An 18,027-nucleotide genomic window follows, 5' to 3' on the forward strand; every position below is an offset into this window, starting at 1 on the left:
AACAAGGATGACAACATCCATAAAAGCGAAGCGCTGAAACGGCAGGACAAACGGACATTAACACTTGTATAATGTCAGAACTGAATAATCAGAATATAAATATATAAGAGTCGAAGCAAAATTATAAGTAAATTTGTTAAAAAAAACTGCTAGATACAGGATAATGTTTATGGACATACTTACATTTTTAGGACTTGATTATAGAGATGCTTTGCTTATAATATTGTACTTTGTTGTCCTAGGAATCAGTATTAAAAAAATCAGATCAATCGGATAATTTTATCTGATACAAATTTTGTTGTTAAAAAAGTTCAAAATCAACATGTTTAAAATGGACGTACGGACATTCTAGTAACGATTATAGAGTTGCAACGCTTTCTAAATCGCACCTTACTACTACAGGAATTACCATGCAAAGTTTGAAATCGATAGGACAATTCTAACATGCCTAAATTAACGAAAAAGCTATCCGTTATTGACGGACGGACGGACCGACCCTAATTATAGAAAAGCTTCGCTTTAAAAAATATAATATCTTATCATGTAAAATGATAGATACCTAGAAACTATACTCATGACAAGTAAAAGAAGAGGGAATATTGTCTTGGGGGGAATTCTTTAAGTGTAAGGCAAATAATGCCCAGTGGGGTAGGTACTCTGATAACAAGAATAAAAATATTTAATTGTGGCGGAATTTTTGGTAACGAAAACACAAATTAGCGATTAAAATATTTAAATGTATTATTTGTTAACTTATGTATTAACAGTTAATTCTTATTCAATCTCGTTTTTACTTTTCTGAACAGATTAAAGAAAAACAGACATTTTTTTTCTTCCATAGATCATATTATATAATTTTAAGTTTTTGCTTGTTTTTATATCAAGATAACAAGGCACGATTAAGTTCTTTATTTTAAGAGAGCTATACATAGATCCTGGTATAGTTTTAGGCCAGTACCTTATTAAGTAGTTTTAATGTTAAATGGTATATTAAACCATAGATTATATGCGATAAAGAAAAGATTAACCCACTAAAATGTAAATGAAAAGCGAAATGTATTGACTTTAAATATTAATAAATACATCCTTTTAATGCTACACTTCAAAAACAATATATCTTGTTAAGCAAAAATAATAAATCTGTTAGGTAAAGTTTATTCTACTTCTAATAGAAGCAAATTGTATAGTTACTACACAGAAGAAGAAACCTATTAGAAGAGAAGAAACCTATAAGGTAAATTCTAATCTGCTTCTAATAGAACTAAATTGTAGAGTAGCTACACTTGCAAAAGGACCTAACTAAACTAGGAAAGAGGGAAATCTATGAGGTATAATCAATCATTAATATTTCCTGTAAGCTATCATCTGCTAAACAAGATGGCAAAATCCAATATTTCAATATTAGATCCCATATAAATTACCTTCCTTTTTATTTTATTTACGTAGATCACATACAACATACTTTGCCTGTCTGTTTCTGTATGCAAAGCGGTTTCTTTAGTACCATAAAATATAGGCTGTTAATTTTTTTAGTGAAGCTTAATTTATCCTTATTATTTTGTATTCCTTATATGTATAAGATTTATAAATGTTTAAAGAAGAAAAAAAAAGTTTGTAGAAAAAAGAAAAACCGGTTGGCTATGGGTGTTCACTTCAAAGAAATGGGAATTTAAAAAAAATGGATACATAGATAGATGCATCCCACAATAATTTACTAATAGGTACTCATACAATTATACACTTTTAAAAACTGGTATTAAGAATTGTAGATATAGGTAGCTTAAGTATTTAGTATTTCAGGTAGATATATCAGACGAGTTTTATACCATGGCTAGGATTTTCAATAATGTGCAATCAAATATCTTATAGTGCTTTAATAGAGATTAGAATAAGAATAAAAAAGGCATTCAAATTTTGTTTTGCTCCGGATAGTGTTGACTGATTAAGACTAAAAAAAACTACTTAATAATTATTCGATGCATATGAGTAAACTATAGCAGTGTTTGATATTAATAGGTACGTAGATGTACTTATTATAACCACTAAGATTCATTTCTTTTATTTGCAAAGCAATTAAGGCTTTAAATTAGTTGATTTATGTAAAGCTAAATAATAATACTGTCTTATATACTAGCTACTGCGCCCCTATCATCTAGGGGCTATATATTCGAAGGGATATGGAAGGGCAGAAAAATAGCTTAAAACCATACCCAGGTTTTTTTTTGTAAAAATAAAATAGCCTAAAACCATCCAAGGACCTATAAGAATATTTACAGTAAAGGAGGAACACAGGAGGTTCAGCGGTTAGCGAGGTCGTTCGCTACAGACAAAAAAGCTTACTGCTTCATATAATAGGATTCTATTCACCAAAGATCTTATCTAAATTTTTACCCAATTCAACCTTATCCCATCACCTTCAACTGGATGAACGAACTGACCAATAGATGAGGTCCTTATTAGCAACCTAAATTGACCACGTATTCACCTTGGCAATTTATTCATGAGTTCTATTTTATTTTAACTGCATTTGTTAAATATTATAATAATTTTAAACATTAGAAGCAAAAAGTTTTTTCTTCGTATTCATATTTCTTATATATTTTTTTTCTAATATGGCTCTAATCCGATTAATATCCGCTGGATTAGAACCAGTTCTCAACCGGTTCTTCTGTATTTTATCATGTTTTATTTTAATATTCACTGAAAGCTGTCTATAATACGATGCGATTAATAACATAATAAATAGTACACCTCGTGCTTGCTGTTGGGTGTCCGTTTTCCAGCCAACCGGAAGCTTTTTACATACATTTTATGCTGTGACATTATTTTATAACAAGAAAAATTCATAAACTTTTATCATCTTCTCTTTTCCCCTTTATCACCAGAGATTTAGGGATACGGTTAAGGGAGATACGGTAGATAAATTGGTGAATATCCTTATCATGGTAAGGAAAATTACCCCTTGTTTAGATTACAATTAGTGGTTGAACGTTTGAACCAACCAATTAAAATTCAATAATAGCCCCCAAAGTCTAAAACTTTAGGGAATAGTGTAATAAACAGCACATTATCCCTTCTCACCCTGCTTTAACAGTATTCATACATTAAACATCCTTATTTACTAAGTATATTTGCGATAACTTTTATTTAATGAAATCTTCCAATTTTTAACATGTACAAAACGGCCTGCTTAATTGCTTCAAGATCCATGTCAGATCTATATAGGAAATAAATGTCTATAAACGAGCTCAAGTTTTCCAAGGAATATATGATTAAAACTCATAGTGCTCCAATAATCCATAATAAACTCTCATTGCCCAGAACGATAAGACCCATTATTTTACTTTATTAAAAATAAATTCATTTTTTTAATTTCATGTTGCTATTTACCTTATATTGATGTACTTAATTTCTAATCATAAAAAAGAAAATTTAAATTTATAACATAATAAATTTAAGAAAACTCTGTTTTAAAAGAATTCGATTGTGGCGACATTTTGTGTGGTCAAATATTAAACTAAAATTGTAATCATCATCATTAACCCTTTGGTGATGGTAATGTAAAGGAAAAAATATAATTTAAAAAATCTTTTTAAAATCATTTAAATTATCAAATATTTACTTTCTTTTAGATAGTAATGCCGGATGAGGAAAATAGACTTATTGAGAAATAGATATGCATATAGAAAACTAGCCAGTAGGGAGATAATTATATCGAGCCAACTCTAGTCTTATATATATAATGTATTTTCTTAAGTAAGAGTTAGATATTTATTTTAAGCTATGCAATTTCAGAAAGGTTTGGTATGAGAGCCAGATTTATATTTCCTTAACTGTTTTATATATGTCTTTATTCCTGATCCATGCATATCCAAACATTTTATGTTATTTTTTTTTTGGGGGGGGGGTCTAAATGATATTGTTGAAAATATTCATCTTTTAAAAGCCTTTAATTTAAAATAATGAATTTTTATTTAACTTGAATAAAAGCTTGGAAAAGAAGATTAAATAGATTTTATTAGCCTTTAGATAATTCCATATATATGAATTATATATTGTATAATTCTCTATGTCAATCATTTAAACTGCCTTAAGTTCTAAAAAGCATTTAGGAAAACTATTCTATGTTCCAGGCAGGGATCTTCAGGGATCAGACGATAGATTGATGTACATATTCAACTATGTTAAACAAATAAAAACCTTGTGTAGATTCAAACTAATAGTGGAAAAGTTCGTATAATGCTAGTTTGTACCAACCAATAAATATCTAATAAGGATACCAGAGTTAATAAACCTAAGGGACAAGTATTATTTTTCTTTCAATGTCCCCTCCCTCCCTGGTCCCAGGGTAAAATGTAACAAAAGGGGATTAGTATAACATTACAACAAGAGGTCTTTTTTATCCACACATGCAGACACCCACACACACAAACACACACCAACCCACAAACACACAATCACACACACACATCGCACAGTTGGAAGCACAGTTAAATCTGATATCTCATAAGAATATACGTCTATACAAGAAAGCAAAAAAGAAAAAAAAATATTAAAAACTAGGAATCAGAGAAAATTGATGTTTATATCAGAAAGGATATTGACATTGGCTTGAAAATTATACTGGTACCCAAAGTTTTATAACCATTTCTTTCCATTTGTTGGTTTCAAGTATTTATGAGCTTTCATTAAATCTTGATTTTTTAATCTAACAGTGTCTAAACTTTTTAACCATCATTTTAAATGCACAGAAGAAGGTTTTTTTGTTTATCTTCATTGGGATTTACATTAATCTATCATCCTTTGGATTCTTGCTATTGCAGTGTTCTTAATTTTCTTCGAAATATCGTTAAGCCGCCTGGGCCAATTTCTCACCGTGAGAAGATTTATTTATCTTCTTTCATACTATCCCCACAATTGGAGAAATAGTGCTTTGTCTGCCATGATTTATAAATTTATATGGTTATAATGAAAATATTTACGTATTTGGGACTTTGCTGTTTTGTAAGTTATAATTGGGGAAAAGTCGGGTTATTATAAAATAGGGCGAACTTTGAGAGCCCTACGGGGAATATATAATTACATTCTAGGGTTAGGTCGGATTAAGGATAAATTAATCTCTTTTTTAAAAGCAGGGATGATTTAATAAAAGATGCTATCACACAAAGAACCCTGTTAAGCACAGATTTCCTCCAATGAATTTGACATAAAAAGGTTTGTTTGTATATTACTCTATGTCAGTTCAAGTTAGGTTATATTGCGTACTGGGTAGGCCGCAATTTCTTCAGTATTAATGTACTCATATATATTAAGGTTTCACAACTTTAAAGAAAGTTTTGTATTGGTCCAGGACAAGTTTAGTGATTTGTCCCATGTGAAGCTCAATGAGGAAAGAAAATAGTAAAAAACTCCATCTTTTTAACTGGCAGAAAAAAAACTATGATAAAGAACTGTTATGTCTCCATTTAATTTTCACAGATGAATAATAGAAAATCATACTGTTTATTTTGTGATGACTTATTAACAACTAGCGGCTTCGCCCCTAGCCTCTAGAGGCTTTGCCCCAAGAGGTGATAAAAAAAATTTAGGCAAAATTCGTTGAAGGACCAAGGAAATTTTAAGCAAAAAAAAAAAAATAAAAAAATAAAAAATGGGGGGGGATTTTTTTGTTTTTGGGGGGTTGGGGGTGTCCCACCACCCAAGAAAATAGCTTAAAACCACCACAGGACCAATAGGTATATACCCTGAAGAGTAGAATCCGATCGGTTCAGTGGTTACCGAGATCTTAAGGGACAGACAGACAGACAGACAGACATCGTTCTACTTTGTATTATAGATATAATAGCCATCACATTATTTCTACGAAAACTGCCACAGTTATAGAGAAGCTGCGCTCCCAAAATAGGTATCTCTACAACAAGCCTACGATGACACTGGTAGAATTAGTAAATATGTGTGTAAAACTAGAGTTTTGGCAATAGTATTAACACAAGGCCATTATTTTTAAATCTTATCTTCCGTAAAGGTATTCATTACAACATATATTCACTTCACACCAGCGGCTGCGCACCTAGCATCTAGGGGAGCTATTTAAATATTGCTAGATACCTGGAGGATCATGACCAGCAGGATCATACCAGGAACTTGAAATTTTTTTGAGTGTCTATATTTCATACTAGGATGATCTACTATAGTGTATTCTAATATTTTATTATAATAAATGTTTCAAAAAGTTTATTACTTAAAAAAAAACATTTTAGATTCATATTTATTTTTCTAAAAGAACAACTATTTATTATTTTTTTTGTAAGAAAGATATCAATAATCTCATTTTGTATAGAATAGGCCATATTCTTTTTTTCTGTTAAGGGAATTGGGAAAAGCTTGTTATGATATTACATTTATGAGGCTACTATCTTCAATGTATAGATCTGGATACTTGTTCTATACAGGTTTTGTATAGTTTGTTTAATACACTTTAAAGAATAAGAATGATTTAGTTAAGTAGAGGAAACTTCTAAAGATTTACAGGGACAAGACATTGAAAAATTAGTCTTTAAAACATGTAAAATTGTATGTTTAAAAGATTGCAAAATATATCATTATACAATAATTTACTTTGAAAAAAAAACATGTTTTGCAATGGATGCATATAATATCAGAGAGAGGGGACAATGGACTGTTTATTATACTAGTCTCCAAAGTTTTATAATAACGCTTTCTTATTCTTTGGCTTAAAAACGTTGGGGACTTTAGTGAATTTTGATTGGTTGATTCATTAGGTTAAGTGTTCAAACCCTTCAGCCACTAATTTTAATCTACAAAACGGGTAATTTTGTGTATCATTACTAGGGATGTACATCAATAGACCATTGTATTATCCCTTTAGATCCGTGTATATTATGAATGAACAAAAGTACAGACAGTTCAAATCTCTGACAAAACCATAGTTATCCCATCCTTTATTTTATACTACATTGGAGCTCTTTTAGATAAGAAATATTGTTTTACACTATTTTTAAAAGCGAAGCTTTTCTATAATTAGGTTCGGTCCGTCCGTCCGTCCGAGATAGATAGCTTTTATTCGTTAATTTAGGCATGTTAGAATTGTCCTATCGATTTCAAACTTTGCATGATGATTCCTGTAGTAGTTGGGTACGATTTAGAAAGCGTAGCAACTCTATAATCATTACCAGAATGTCCGTACGTCCATTTTAAACATGTTGATTTTTCTACTTTTTTAACAACAAATTTTCAAGTGTTTTAATTATCCGTTTGATCTGATTTTTGGTATATTGATTCCTGGGACAACAAAGAACAATATTATAAGCGAAGCAACTCTATAATCAAGTCCAAAAATGTAAGTATGTCCATAAACATTATCCTGTTTTTAAGTAGTTTTTCAACAAGGTTTTCTCTAGAATAGGGGTGCCGGGTATGTCCCAAGAATCCGTAACTTGTGGTATTTTTACCTGTAATTGTATGTTTTTGCTTTCTTGAGAAATACTCAGCTGCCCTACTAGTTTTTTTCCATTGTTGGCGGGAGTTTGCACGCCGACAATGGATGGTATAGTCTTGATACACCATAATTTAAGCAGCGTGGGCATTGTTCTTTGGAAGGATTGACATTAGGGAAAGTGAAACATTCCTCACTACCATGGGTGTCAGAATTACACAATAAACAAACTATACTGTTAGCTTTTTCTTTATCCTTTTTATCCCACCATTCCATATTTGCTTTTTTAACTGTTTCATCTGGATGTTTTAAACAGTATCTAGAATAGTGAGGCTTTTGGCAATGTTCACAACTAGGTTTTGGTTGGGTTGATATATCCTGTGTGGGGTTTTTGTCCTTTTCCACCTGGTTTACATTTGCATTTCTTTGTCTGTCCATCTTTCTTTTTCTCTCAATTGCTGAGGTATAAAAGCTTCTATTATTACTAAACCAGCTTAAGATTGTCTCTTTAGATAAGTAAGGAACATTAGTGGATGTCAAAAATGCTGATTGCAATAATGGTGGTACCAAATAGGTACATATTTTTTCCCTAAGTTTAGCCATTTGATTTTCATGACTATTGCCTGTTTTTTGCAACATGGCTGCCAAATATATTATTATTTTATTTGGTCTGTCTTCATCTTCAGCAGTGAATCTATAAGTGTAGAATTGTTTCTCATATTCATGTGGGTTGAGTAATTCTGCGCCTATGGTAGTTAGGATCGATTTTACAAAATCCTGAGCACTAAGGGCATTAGGATCTATTTCTAGCATATCTAGTTTATTCCTTGATTCTGTATTAAAGTAGTGAATAAGAATATTGTTGTAGGAACTATGAGTAAAGGGGATCTCATATTCCTCCAAATATTTAAAAGTGCTAAAAAAAGTGTAAGGGTTAGTTTTTTCTCCATATTGGGGTGGGATTTTACCCAATATTTTGACTTGTCTGTGTATACGTTCGTGTTGACAACTTCCCCAAATTAAGTTATTTGGTATTAATTTTAATATTTTTGCAATATTTAGGTCTGTGGCTGTAGCATTTTGCTGTAACAGTGTCTGGAGGATGTGTATTTGCGACTGGGAGAACATATTTCCAAGTAAGTTATTGTCTTGTCTTGTCTCTCTATTTCTGTTATCTCTATTGGTAGATGGAGTCCTTCTATCTAACTCTGTATCTGAAGAGCTAGAACTAAAGCTAGGGCCACTACTGTTGCTACGTCTATTCATTCTCCTTGGCATAGAGAAGTTCTGTCTGTCTTTATGCCTGTCTTCTTTGTCACTATTGTCTCTTTTATTTTGTCTTTCTTTACTTGACTTAGTTTTGTCTTTATCGTGTTTATAACGATTTTCATGTCTATCATGATGTTGTTCATGGCGTCTCTGGTCCTTATTGCCATGTGGGTTAAGTGGATCATACATTCTGTCAGGCCTTTTTTTAGAATGTTTTTTACTTTTTTGTCTGTCAAAATCCTCACTATAATAGCTAGATTCTGACTCATAACCCGAAAAATCTGAAGTTGGTTTAACTACTTTTTTATTTTGGGGTTTATTTCCATTATTTTCTTGTTTTATTACTTGAATATTTGGCTCATTTTCATGTATGGTAGAAATGTCTTGTACATGTATTTGAGGCCTATGTAATATGCGATTTTGTCGCCTATTGCCTAAGACAAGCATTGCTGTTGCTGAGTGAATCTCAGGCCTAACATGAACACTAGGTATTTCCTCCAGTCTTAGATAATGATTTACTGCATTATTTAGTCCAGGTTCATATTCTGGATTATAAGGTGGAGGATTTAATATTTCATCTTCTAATTGATCAATAATAATATCATCCATTTTAGGTTATTGCTGTACTACACATGGAATGAGGCCTAAATCAAAGATAAATGGAGCACCATTGTGCGTGGCCTATGCTCTGGATAGAAGAGATAAATGGCAATAATGATGGTGACATATGGAATGATTGTTTGTCAATGAAGAGCTGTGCTTTTATGGATGCTTTACTGGTAAGACTTATTTAGTGGCCTTGAGCCAATATCCCACCTAAAAGAAAAAAAGTTAAATCTTACCTGGGTTAATCCGTAGGTAACGGAACCAATTATTATGCTTCACTACCCGGTTCCCGGAACAGTCGCGTCCTTCTGTCACACTACTATGGCTAAGGCGCTGCGCTCTCACCTCCTCTCCCGGTCCAAGCTCGATTCAGCGAAACACTAATATCTGTCTGTTTAGAAATACCATCCAATGAAATGACTATTTATATTTAAAAACCAAATCACTAGATAATAGATTACTAATCAGTAGATATATAATTTGTCTTAAAACCCTATTCCGAAAATAACGTGTTATCAGCGGTTTCAGGAATGTATATCGACGATCATACGTCTATTGGAAATCAAACTTTTAAGTTATTGATGCCCTATATGAATTTTGATTAAATATTTTAGACCAAGATCTATAGATTAAGTTATCACCGACTTACACGATATATGGGGCGGTCTCACTCACCAACCTGCAGCCACGATAATTTGGCCGGCTTACGGTGTTATCTTAAAGTCTTGGCGTCAAATATACCAAAATATACCAGATTCCCTAATATTTTATACTAAGGTTCGTCGAACAAGCTAGATCTATTTACCTTCGAAAAGATAATCACGAGAGTGCAGATCCGGCTGACCAGCCTCAACAATCTGAGGTGTTATGTCAGAAACTTAATACAAATTATTGAGAAGTAAAATTCCGTCCAACCTCAGAGTAAGATCCCCGCTAGGGTTCACTAACCAGCCTTTAGACCACTATATGTTAGCCTTTGGTGTTATCTTATGGTATAGGAATTTTATACTGCTAAAGAAACAAAATCTGTCAGAGTCTCAGAAACCATCAGGCGATCCCGAAATATGGAATCTATTGTGGTATCTTAAGGTCCGAACAAATATTATTCTTTTTACTTAATCTTAATAGCTACCTATTAATATTAGCCCACAGGGGCTTAAACCCTATTATTTCCCCCCTATACCTAAAGTATAAACAAAGTTTTGTAATATCTCAGATCTTTATTTTTAAGGAAATTTTAAATAATTCTATTTAACAAAATCTATTTTATTTTAGGTATGTTATGGCCAAAGATCTCAGAGAGAAGTTTTACTCAAGTTAAGTTCTAGTCAAAGATTTAACCCGACCTATCCCTTAAGAAATTCGACTGGTGATTTGTCTTGCTATATCACAACTGACTGTATAGCCCGAGTGGGCCACCTTTTATAGGCCTTACTTCCCAGCTAACTGGGCAGAGCCTAGAGAGTATCACCAAAATGTTTCTCTTTTAACTTCTCTTTGGCAGAGCCTAGAGAGTAACACCAAAATGCTTCTCTTTTAACTTCTCTTTGAGACATTTGAAAAATCATTGAGTGTTTATACAAAGTGATAAGATAACAAATTAAAGATTGCAAAGTGATCACATTGTATTTTTGCACATGTTAAACATGAAAATATGGAATCAGTGATTTCAACGAGTCCTATGCTTGAGAGATTTAAGCCAATAACTGTTCTCGTGGTCTTAAAGAACTTATTAAATTTATATAATATCACAAGCAAAACTCTCTGAAACCAGAAAATCCACACCATTGTTATTGTTATACTAGAAAATATTTGACTATTGATTTGACTATTTTCGTGGTTTTGTATGAATTACCATAAAAAGGATTAAGTTTTGATTCAACGAGTAAATGCATAAGGGAGAGATCTTTAAAGGGAAGTGTTAATTTGCACATATGTGGGTAAAATTATGACATGGGGGAAGGCTTATTTTTTCATGTGTTAACTCGTGGAAAACTCTTATGGTGCCTTTCAGCTTATTGAATTCGTACTTTACCAGATGTTTTTATAAATCTTTATTTTTGAAAGAATTATTTTTGTTCTAAATATAATTTCATCATACATAAGAAGGCAAGTTAATAAGCATATTCTATTGGTGGAAAAGTTATAGGCACATAATTATTAATCATTTTAAACATAACTAGATTTATCTGGATTATCTATTTATTTGATGTTTCTTTGAAAAATAATATAGAAGTTAAATTAGGATCTACTTTTCTCCCTTGCAAGGCTACTCTACAATTTTCTGTATGTTGTAAAATGACTAAGAGGGTGAAATGTTGATCCATGCTCTCCCCTCAGAAGAGAAGTCCTGTATTGCCATAATCATGAGGTTAAATGAAATATGATCTCAGATTGACTTCACTTGTTGAGGGTTAAAAATCTGAATCATTATTTTCTTATTTTTAGGATTTTTTTGTTGTTTTTTACACGGACGTACTTTTAATATAATATTAGGTTTTTAAAACATGATTTTAAGTTATGTTTCAAATAATTCTTTTATATACTATGTTAAAAAGTAGAAGGCCCTTTAAAACTTATACCAAAACATTAAGGTCGTCTTACCTACATTGGTAAGCGCACGAATGTAATGAATGCCGTGTTTAATTTTGAACACTCTATATGTATACCGCATTAAATGGCGTCTAATTTTGTTATGGTAGCTAGGCGCTGGAAATTTTTCATTTTAAAAAGGGGAAAAATTAAGCTAAGAATGTCTTTTTTGGCTTTATTCAGTGAAAAATATGATAAAAATATATAATTCTTTATACGGCTAATTTCTTTTTGGTGATAAATATTAGTTTTCCCTCAAAATTTCGATAAAAGTTTTATAAAAGCCTTCGTGATTAAATTTATATATGTACATGTTATAATATGCATTTTATAAGTTAAAATTCAATTGTAACATATTGTTTAGATTATCATGTTGAACCAAGCTGATAAAATTGGGTGTACTCGGCTTTGGTTGGTGAAAATGTTGAAACAAAAGGGCGTTGATTAATGAAGAAATAAGTACACCATTACTAGTAAACTAATTTTTGTTTTGTTTCTTAAGGCTAAAATTTAATTTCTTTATGCGTTGACTATTTAGCAATTTAAACTATTATTACATTATTTGTCTTTATATTTTTTATCTCTTATTTATTAATCCATTTCTATCGGGAAGAGTTAAAAATTAGAAAGACATTACATTAAACAATTATCTTTATAAAAATTTGGTCATTTTGTCACTATTTTTCCAAAGTTCATATTTTTTTTGTTTTTGATTTTAAATTAATACAGATGTTAATTTGCATAATATTTAGTCTTCCTTTTGTAAATCATTAAATAAATGTTCCATTAGACTAAATTTTATACGTATTTATAAAAGTATCTTTTTTAAGTTTTACTTTTTCATAGAATTGCAATCATTCCTGAATTATGACCTGAACACAATTATTTCAATGATTGAATTTTATGAGTTACTTTAAAATTCGAATTAGAGTTTGGAAAAAAACCTAATATGACTTTTTATTTTTTCAGGCGCTTTTGCTGAAGTTAGTGGCGTCTGGTTTGTCTTGGGACTCCTTGGCCGACCCCGCAGTAGGCAACGCTTTTGGCGGCCATTTTGTTCTTGGTTTGCCTCATGGTCGCAGCTCTGGTGCTTAAATTTGGTAGGTACCAAATTTATAATCTTTTTATTTATGACCTTTAAAACACTAGTTTTACATTATTGAACTAATGGCAAGTGGATAAATATGATAACCTTGTCATATTCATCTCCTCTCCACTAGTTGTACATTATATAACGTTATGTGTGTTGGAAAAATATAAGGTCTATATCAACTTTCCTGGGAACTTATTTAATAAAAGAACAACTAGGTAGTTTCAGTTTATTTGTTATGGGCCAAATATCTTTCCAACAATTACTATTGTTACTTTATTTTTGGTTTACATATCTAGTTATAGAGCAGTTTTCTAAAACTGTTATAGTTCTTTTTACGCGTTAGTAAAAGCTACATATTTTATTGGTTTTTTATCCTATTTAGAATTGGTTAAAGGAAGCCTGCAAGAAATACCACGCTTTAACTGCTGAAAGACTGCCACAAGTAGACCAAATACCCCAAATTTGAAGCCTTCAGCTTCTATAACAAAAAAGTTCTAGGCATTTTAAAATGACAGTTTATGTACAATTAAAATTTTGAAATAATTGTAATGCTCATGTTGAAAACTTTGAAATGAAACTACGTGGCCTAGAAACAAAATTATAAGCTTATTTTTGTCATAAATTTAGGTTTCCAGTAACTAATTATATTTTTACAATAAAAATACCCATTTTTATAGTCAAAATCATTAAAAAAAATTAAGTTTTACTTGCGTTGTACCGAATGTACTGTAGCCAATCAGAAGGCTGAATCAGATTAACAACCAATCACAGCTAAGCTTGTATTAGTTTACCCCTTTGTTTCCGCTATGATTTTCGTTTAAAAATGCAATTTAAATCGATTTTTTTTCATAGATTTTGACTATGAAATGTGGTGTTTTTATTGTAAAAATGTATTCGGTTACAGGCAATCTAAGTTTCTGACAAAGATAAGGTTATAATTTTGTGTCTAGGCGACGTAATTTAATATTGTTTTTTCTTTTATGAGCATTGGAAATCTTTCAAAAATTCCATTGTACATAAAATGCTATTTTGAAATGCCTAGAACTTTTTTGTTATTGAAGCTTAAGGCTTTAAATTTGGGGTATTGGGTCTTCTTGTGGCAGTCTTTCAGCAGTTAAAGCGTGTTATTTCTTGCAGGCTTCCTTTAAGGGTTAATTCAAATTTATTTAGGTGTAGAGATTATTAACGGTTATTATTTTAAGGAGTGGAAAAAATAGAAATTTATTTGTTTGAGAATATTAACCCTTATTACATTTAGGCATGGATAAAGATACTGTAAAAAAAATCTTAATATTGTTTTTTAGGAGATATTGTTTTTGCAGGGTGTCGGAGCCGTATATTTTGATGCGGCTCCAGTTCCGCGGAGCCATATTTGGAAATGCGGCTCCGGCTCCAGAACACTGCATTTTGGTTTATCCTACTGCTAAACTTGCCTAAAATTTATCAAAATTTTCCTCATAATTTTTATGAATATTTGATTATAGTTTTTTTTTAAAGATTTTATTGGCATATAAAGTAATTTACATTTTTCGTACAGTTAGAGTAAAATAATAGTTACTATTTGTGATTTTAAGTGTAGAGGTATGATAAGGACTTCTTGACTCACCATAGACCTAGTTTTACTCTCAAATATTAGTTTCAACCTCTCGGAAGTCATGAGTCATCAAAAAGTTCCCAAAATAAATATTAAATATTGAGAGATTGTCATAGTGTCTTAATTTTTTCATAAAAATTGCAAAAATGATTTTCCCTGTTAAACATTGGCAGGGGTACAGAGTGATCATATCTGCAGGTGTGATGGGTAGGCCATAGATAGGAGTGTATTTGTTTGCTTATTTTCAACCAAATCTTTTAACTCTATTGAAATAAAATAAACTCATATTTAGTTTCTTAAAACGTTAGTCATTTGAGCCTACTACAATGCTATCTCTTCTCATAACATCAATTACAGCTGTAACTTGGATCCCTAACATTACACCAACTGTTGTGAATGGGGTTAAAAAGTTTTGAACAAAATTTGCTATAAGATTACTGATATCAATGTATCAAAAGTTAGGAAAAGTATAAAATTAAAGACATTTTTGACAAATCTGAGTACAATGTAAACAAGGAGTTTGAAACTTTTGCAAGTGATATATTTTCTACCGGGTGCGCGTGACCCCCTTTGTCAAAATCCTCAGCTTAAAAATGTAATGGTTTACATTAGCATGATGCGTATTGTTGGTGTTGGTGTTGTATAGTTAGTTTTTACTGTATAAGACCAGTGAGTCTCTTCAGGTTAATGCTGTAATAGGTTATCTGAGATTCATAGCCTTTTAGAAAGTATTTCTGGTATTGTGGCTGTTGGTGAATATTCCAGTCCAAGTCAGGTGGAATCTTGCTAGGATATTGTGTAGACACATCTGATGAACGTCTGATGAATGGTGCTGCATGTTGCAAAGCTGGTTTCTTAACGTATTTGACTGTAGGACGGCTGATTTTCAGGCTGAAGAGCTGGAGTTGTCTGATTGTTTGTATCAGGATTAGGTACTTTGTCAGGAGCTAGTAGATGATGAATCTGGAGCTCACACTTGGGCATATTAATCAGCTTAGGTAATGACAAGGCTACGACTTTTGGTTTTGTGAAAAGAAATCATTTGAAAAATTTTATAAAAAAACTTGTATTCAAATTGGTCTTAAATATCTTTGCTACAAAGAACTAAAAATAAAAAAACTTTTGTAGGTTTTTATTTGTTTAAAGTTTGTATTGGGTTTAAATCTTGAATTAGAAGGCTATCATTACCAATATTCTTAAAGGTATATATACCTCTAAACAGTATCACAGTTGTTGAGTTTTGATCCTAGTACAGGTGTATTTTATCTAAACAGTAGAGATAGGGTTGAGTGCTGTTATATTTAATTTAAATATGCTTCAATGTAAAATTTTAGTTGAAAATTTTAAATGTCTTAATTGTGTTTTTTGAAAAAATTAGAAAAATAAAAAGAAAGGATTTTTCTTGAATTAATATTGGCCACTTGACTTTAAAGATATTGGTCATTTAATTGTCATTTTATATTATACAAAATCTTTTTGGTATTTTAGTTATTGGATTTTTAGTCTATAAAGTCTTGAATCGGTTTTGGAATCTTCTGGTTAAAAGGAATTTTTTAGGAAAAAGAATGAATATGACAGCTGATTTGTTTCTCCCATTTTAGTGTTTAGATACTTAACAACCTTTATCATACTTTTCTAATGTTACCCTAATAAGAAAAAAGTTTTTATTCTTAAAAATTATCAGAAACCTAGAATAAAATTATTGTTTATTATTATTGCCCTAGCAAGAGCAGTAGGATGTCTGTCTGTATAGTTTTTGTTTTTTATTTTCGGAAATCCTGGATATCTTGATTTAATTTAGGGGGTGGTGTGGTAGTGTTGTGGTCTGAAAAGTTGTTTTTTCTTCCAATTTTAAATTATTGAGCAAAGAAAAGTTTTTCTTTCCAGACTTTATTAACAAACTAATGATGACTTTGTGATGTTGTGTACTTTATCCATCCCTATTTCTCCAATTTTAATTTTTGGTATTGGAAAAAATTAATTGCCTTTTTAATGATACGAATAATAGGTATATTATGTATTAGACCGATACTTAAAAGATTGATTATTCTAAAAGTTGTATGACTATTTTAATATTTTTTAATTGTTCTTATTTTTCAGTTGTTTTGAGAGAGGAAAATGAGAGGAAACGTTCAAGTTTTGTCTGGGCCACTATTTATCCGCCCAGACAACCCATATGGAGCAGAGTGTCCCCGATCAGGATCTTGACCTGGAGCGAGGTCCCCCTAGTCCTGTTTTGCCCCTGGAAGTTTCAGGAAACATGGGGTTTGCCGCTAGTCCGCTGGAGGACAAGGTAGGAGGTCATTCCTCCTCTGGTTATTGTTCTATTATGTGGTAAGTTGTAATATTTATTTTATTCTTTGAGGAATTTTTAAGTATCAGACTCATCTTTTAATATTGAATATGAAACGGTATTTCTTCAAAACTCCTAAAAATTTTATCTTGTTGCTAGTTTCAAAATAATGTTTTAATCACAAAGTTTTTGGTTTTTGATAACTATTTTACTCATAATAATTTCTAACTATTTTTTCTTTGTTTTAGATTATCATGAAGCTGTTTTGTTCTGCTATTTTCTTAATTAGTGGGCTTTGTTATTGGTGAAACTAAATCTGAGATAGCAGTTATGAGGTAATGATATTATCATTTAGATTCAGTTTAGATATTAATTTAATAATTGATTAAGTTCCCTTTTAGTCCTCTCTATTTCATCGGAGGTAGCTTCTAAAAGGTAGCTTAAATGACTATACATTGTAAAATGATTTGAGAATATTAAGATATTTTATTTACTTGTAAGTTATGATAGTATATAAATTTTCATAGAGTGATAAAAAAAAAAATGGTTTATAATTATAATGAATTTTATGATGAGAAAAAATATTTTGAACAAGATTATGTTTAGGACAGTGCAGAAAATCTTGAGTCTGTTAATTTAAGTTATCCTCAAGATTTTATTAGGTCCTAAAATTTTAGACCTAAGTTTTTAAGTATAATTATCTTTTGGCTTTTTTTCTGTGTGCTTTTCTTTTTCGTAGAAACCTATTTAAAGCTTATTTTTTCTAGAACATTTTTAGCTTGATTTAATACTTATTTTTTTTCTGTTTTTTCAGTCATAACTCTTCGGCTCCCAGTTTATTTCGACAAGTGTGGTTCCAACATTGCCGATCGATGTAACCGGGCCCAGCTTGACGGCGGTGGAGGACCGCCATATTTTTTATGGCCTTGTCCCGCCTATTTTTGACCGCAGGATGAGTCGCCTGTACACTTCTGGTTTACTTGGTAAGTGTTCTTTTTGCTTCTATTTTGGTCCTTTTTGGGCCTATGGTGCTTCCATCCCTTTTCATAGGATTGTAAAGCTAATATTTTTAAAGAAAACCCCTTAATACTCCTTTAGTATTATTTTTTCGGGGAATAAGATAC

The 18,027-nt window shown here is 31.2% G+C and overlaps 1 long non-coding RNA gene across 1 annotated transcript; it reads left to right on the forward strand.

The window, feature by feature from the left end:
• The first annotated feature begins 8,510 nt into the window (after positions 1-8,510).
• LOC145313173 (uncharacterized) lies at positions 8,511-10,839 on the forward strand. Its single transcript, XR_013877274.1, has 3 exons — positions 8,511-8,592; positions 9,340-9,504; positions 10,607-10,839. It is a non-coding gene; the product is annotated as an uncharacterized LOC145313173 (long non-coding RNA).
• Positions 10,840-18,027: the final 7,188 nt, after the last annotated feature.

The sequence above is a fragment of the Acartia tonsa genome, chromosome 1, assembly GCF_053477335.1.
Source record: "Acartia tonsa isolate MP-2025a chromosome 1, ASM5347733v1, whole genome shotgun sequence".
NCBI lineage: Eukaryota > Metazoa > Arthropoda > Copepoda > Calanoida > Acartiidae > Acartia > Acartia tonsa.